This window comes from Chlorocebus sabaeus, chromosome 10 (genome assembly GCF_047675955.1).
Source record: "Chlorocebus sabaeus isolate Y175 chromosome 10, mChlSab1.0.hap1, whole genome shotgun sequence".
In the NCBI taxonomy this organism is placed as follows: Eukaryota; Metazoa; Chordata; class Mammalia; order Primates; family Cercopithecidae; genus Chlorocebus; species Chlorocebus sabaeus.
The window spans coordinates 23,532,867-23,538,866 of NC_132913.1; positions in this window are offsets into that span (position 1 = coordinate 23,532,867).

Consider the following 6,000-nt stretch of genomic DNA (forward strand, 5'->3'; position numbering starts at 1 on the left):
CCAGGCCAGGACCAACTATAAGAACAGTGAAACTTTGGTGACTCATGCCTGTAATCCTGGCACTTTGGGAGGCCGAGGCAGATAGGTCACCTGAAAACAGGAGTTCAAGACCAGCCTGACCAACATGGAGAAACCCCATCTCTACTAAAAATACAAAATTAACCAGGCGTGGTGACACGTGCCTGTAATCCCAGTTACTCAAGAGGCTGAGGCAGGAGAATCCCTTGAACCTGGGAGGCAGAGTGTGCAGTGAGCTGCGATCGTGCCATTGCACTCTAGCCTGGGCAACAAGAGTGAGACTCCATCTCAAAAACAAAAACAAAGCAGTAGACCTTAAAAGAAGCCTAATTTACATCCTCAGCAATCCTATGCAACAGCCAGGACCTTGGTAAGGAAAAAATGGCATCTTGAGACTTGGAATCAGAAAATGTGAATAGATGCCATTGAGAAATGTGAACCTGCAGCAGTCCCTGCATTCTCTGGGCCTGCAGAATGGGCCCACACCTTCTTTCTAGAGGCAGAACTCTCTTGCTTGAAGATGGTAAGCAAGTGTACACATGTAAGCATAGAAGCCTAACAAGAGATTAATTTTATGGTTTATATCCTTTGTTATGCCTTAAGTCCAATATGTTTATTCGACCTTGCAGGTCTGTCTTTGAGAGAAAAGAGGGATATGTTAAAGTCCTCACTCCGCAAGATTTGTAACTATAGGCAAGCTACTTAATGGATTTGAGTCTCAATTTTCTTATCTGACAAAAAGTGGTTAATGACACCATAATGTATGCAATGTAAAACGACTTCTCAAAGATGGTGCTTGGTAATTCTAATCTATTAAATTTTTCCTAACTTCAAATGTTCCTGATTCTAATAATGGATAAGATGTCTACCACCCAGCAAAGACCCCTGCTGAAAGGTAACCAGGCAGGGGATATGGAAGGAAGCTTTTCTTTTTATCTTTTTCTTTTTATCCATTAAGAGGGAGATGAAGTCAACAGCTGTTGAAACAAACAAGCTCACTTAGTGAGTTGAATAATATCAAACTATTGCTCAAATGAAAAGAGCAGCTGGCTTTTTACCAAGGCGTCATTGTCAAACACACCCTCACGTTTGGGATCATTAGAAATTTACATGGGGTGAATAGCCTTGGAAAACTATATTTACTTTTTCATAAATCATCAGAAAAATGCTAGCATACTCTCAGTGAGATAAGAGATGGAAAAAGAAACACACACACAGTAGCAGCAGTGGCGGCAGATGTGTATTTTTCATGTGAATGTAAAGAAAAGTGCTGGAAATAAATTTAAGCTTTCTTGAGACAAAGAAGTGTCAGGCATTCAAAGGAAGATAGATGCTTGAAGGAAAATGGAGAAGTGAAGCAGAGAAAAATGCTTTTATGATAAATGCTTTTATCTATTTAAAAGCATAAATTAGTTCCAATGTTTTAGATAGAACTAATTATTCCTAGGCCTGCTAAGAAGTACGACCTCGGAATTTCAGACTTAAGGGTATCTAAGTATTTGCCTTCAAATTGTGTTAAGTTTACCTTTGCCTGATCGTGAAAATTCAGTACAGAATGTACATAAGATATAAATAACAAAAAAGTTCATAATCTCACAGTCTAGTGAAAATTAAGTAACAGTTATAACAGTGTAATAATTCCTTTTTGTATTTTCTATACATTTTGATATAGTGGATATCAAATAGTAAATAAAGTTTTGAACCCTGCCTTTGTTATTTGATATATTTTGCAATGTCATACAAAACACTTCATAGACATTATTTCTTTCTTTCTTTTTTTCTTTTTATTTTTGAGGCGGAGTCTCGCTCTCATCCAGGCTGGAGTGCAGTGGCGCCATCTCGGCTCACTGCAAGCTCCGCCTCCCGGGTTCACGCCTTTCTCGTGCCTCAGCCTCCTGAGTAGCTGGGACCACAGGCGCCCGCCACCACACTTGGCTAATTTTTTGTATTTTTAGTAGAGACGAGGTTTCACTGTGTTAGCCAGGATGGTCTCGATCTCCTGACCTCATGATCCGCCTGCTTTGGCCTCCCAAAGTGCCGGGATTACAGGCCTGAGCCACCGCGCCAGGCTCATAGACATTATTTCTAATGACTGCACAATATTCCCTGGCATAATTGTTCATAGTCTCTAAATTCCCTAAAAGTGGAAATTTTGTTTTAAGTGTACAGTATTATAACTATAAAGTTTTGCAGTAACCAAAATTTAATTTACTTTTTTAGATTATAAAACTAATACATGTTATGGAAAATATGGAGAATAAAGAAAATTACAGTAAATCAAAAACAAGTTTATCTCCATTTCTTTCCTACCTAGGTTAATCACTTGTAACACTTTATTTTATTTTTTCCAGGTTCCAGAAGTCTTTCTGCCATCTTTGGCTCTTTGCAGATCTCTTTCCTATGCTTCATTGCCTCAGTTCTCCTAGACAAAACTGCATCTGAAATTCAGTAAATTTCTATAATTATATTTCAGGCTTTGCATAAAACCTGTAAAGGATATATTTTACGGCACCATGTTCCAAATTTATACATAAAACATATTTCTGCTATTGCATTCCAAATTCAGACTTAAAACAGATTGCCAACTTCTTTCACCTGTTGAGCTGGTCCCACGTCACATACTCAATGTGCAGTACTCACTTCTTTGGGCCTCAGTAACCCGTGAGTAGAAATGGGATCATTGTAATAAATCTACTTGCATCAATTTATGTTCCTTGTTTTATAACAGCCATTTCTCCCCCACCTTACTTAAATATTTCTGAGAGTAACTAAAGAATATTGGATTGCTGTTGGTTTGAGATGAAATCTGTGCAGAGTCTGTGCCATGAAGGGCTCTGCCTATATTTTGGTTACAGAAGTTATCTTATTTTGGCAGGGTGCAGTGGCTCATGCTTGTGATTCCAGCACTTTGGGAGATGGAGGTAGGAGAACTGCTTGAGCCCAAGAGTTTGAGACCAGCCTGGGTAACATAGCAAGATCCCATCTCTACTAAAAAAATTTTAATTTAAAAAATTTTAGTGTAAAGCTCTTTGTGCATATATTGTCTTATGTCATGTTCTCCTCAAGCAGCCCCTGAGATGAGGAGTCATGTGGGAGTAATTTATTAAGAAGGTGATCTCAAAGGAAGACAGGGAAAGAGAAGGGAAAGAAGGATATGGAAGAGAGAGAAACCAATAAAGTGTGAGATTTTTTCAAAGTCCAGTTTCAGCCTCATTCAACTTGAGGCCAGGGAATCAGACTTTCAGACACTTGGACTAGTCAGTCACTGCCTAAGAACTGCACAGAGGGTTAAAACGCCCAATTCTTCCAGCTCTGTGCAGATATCCTTAAAGACAGTCCCAGTTGTGTCCAGGTGTGGTGGCTCACTTCTGTAATCCCAGAACTTTGGGAGGCCAAGGCAGGTGGATCAAGAGGTCAGAAGTTCGAGACCAACCTGGCCAATATAATGAAACCCCGTCTCTACTAAAAATACAAACATTAGCCAAGTTTGGTGGCAGTTGCCTGTAATCCCAGCTACTCAGGAGGATCGTTTGAAACCAGGAGGCGGAGGTTGCAGGGAGCTGAGACCTCGCCACTGCACTCCGGCGAGCAAGACTCAGACTCAAAAAAAAAAAAAAAAAAAAAAAAAAAAAGACAGTCTCAGTTGCAGGCCTTCAGAAGCAAAGCAGAAAGCAGCTGGAACAGGCTTACAGAAAGAGCAAAAGGAATGCAGGGTATCTGTGGTGTCAACAGTGCTCACTATTACTGTGAATGAATACCTGTGTCCCCCCAAAATTCATATATTGAAGCCTAACCCCCAAGTTGTTGATATTTGGAGGTGGGGCCTTGGGAAGGTGACTAGGTCATGAGCGTGAAACCCTCATAGATGTGATTTCTGCCTTTACAAGAAAAGATGATCTCCCTCTCTCCACCATCTAAGGATACAAGAAGACAGCTGTCTGCAAATCAGGAGGTGGGTCTTCGCCAGTCACAGAGTCTGCTGACACCTGATCCTGGACTTCCTAGGCTCCAGAACTCCAGAAATCAATCTCTGTTGTTTAAATCACTCAGTCTATGGTATCTCGTTTTAGCAGCCCAAACTGACTAAGAAAATTACACATGTCAAAATCCTTTCTAATCTGTGGGTCTCAGCTTTGTGACTTTGCATGTCTCACAGCCAGCAGAGGATTGTATTATTAATGGTAATCCATGTTGAATTTAATACTAATACCATAAGAATTTTTCATAAAATCAATTTGTTTTTAATCATTTGACTATCGAACTAGTTGTGATTTGAAATCCAAGACCATTAAATTTTTGTAAAATTTGGGTCTTTTTGTAAGATGACTTTAACCACAGAGAAAATGTAAAATTTTAGAAGGTGTAAGACTGTAGTTAGCACTCAGATTAGTATGTAAGGTCTAATGTCATCTATGTGTAGGGCAATCATCAGTGTTACACTTCATTAGAAAGATTGCTTTTAAAAAACAACCAGCACCAAATGACGAGTTGATGGGTGCAGCACACCAACATGGCACAATTATACATATGTAGCAAACCTGCACGTTGTGCACATGTACCCTACAACTTGAAGTTTAATAATAATAAATAAATTTAAAAAAAAAAAAAAAAAAAAACCAGCACCTAGGCAGATGGATCACGTGAGGTCAGGAGTTCGAGATCAGCCTGCCTAACATGGTCTCTACTAAAAATACAAAAAACTAGCTGGGTGTGGTGGCAGACACCTGCAATCCCAGCTACGTGGGAGGCTGAGGCAGGAAAATCGCTTGAATCTCCGACCTGGGAGGGTCAGAGATTGCAGTGAGCTGAGATCGCACAACTGCACTCCAGCCTGGGCAACAAGAGTAAAACTCTGTCAAAAACAAACAAATAAACAAACAAAAAATAAGCCAGCTTCACAATGGAGGCAGTTCTATAATTTGTTGGGATTTTGGAATGGCAGTGAGCTACATATCTTTTCTTTCATGTTCTAACATATAGAACACAAACTAAGTCTTTGTATGTTGGCTAACTCAGCAGGACAGCCTGTGGGAGATTATATTGATCTTTAATACATAGTGTACCCATATTGGATATTGATGCATAATTTGGGTCTAATTTCTTCTCATATCTAAATACCTGTAAACATTTAGAATGAGTTAAATGTATAGGCTCAGAATGACTTTAATAGGCCCTTTTAAATTTATATTTATATACTTAAATAAGTGCTGATGGCATTGTTGTTTATAATATTAGGTTTCTTTCTGACCTCTCAGAATTTTCCTTAGAGCCTGAGACAGGCAGACTGGTTGGTTCCCTATCTTAAGAAAGTCTGAAGGAAAAGGATAAAAACCCTTCAACTCAAGCTCTAACTTATCTAACTCTCAGCCAATCAGCAATAAAAGACCCAGGAAGCTATTAACTGCAAATTTCTATTTCAGGGGGCTAGAGACTTCCCCAGAGTCCCACATGCAGAGTCAGACTCAAACTCCAACCTAAAGTTACCTTTTTCTCATTTTAACACTAAAGTTCATGCCCAGGGGTGGAGATTTAAAATGCTAATGCTACATGCAATGTATGAAGAAACATGCTGAGCCATTATGCAGGTGCTAGCAAAACTCCCCCTGTACATTCCCTGATGTAACCCTTCCCTATAGAAAGATCCTATACATAACCGAACACACAGTAGCTTCGGGGAGCAGTCCACTCCTTTTTCCTCTCTCATGGCTGGCTCCCTGAGAGGTAATAAACTCTCCTTCATTACTGCATCTGGTGATCTCTCTTGATTTCTGTCTGGGGAGATCAGAAGATCCCAGGGCACTGGTAACAAGCTTATCACAGATTCTTTGACTTTCTTCAATGGTTCTGAAATGGGAGAGTTCCCTTGACCCCTTTGATGGACTTGTGACATGGGTGGCTTGTTTACTTGGTTACCATGCTGAATCCCTTATGGAAGGAAGCACATGAGTGGGTGGGTGTGGGAACCAGAGCAAATGAATGCTG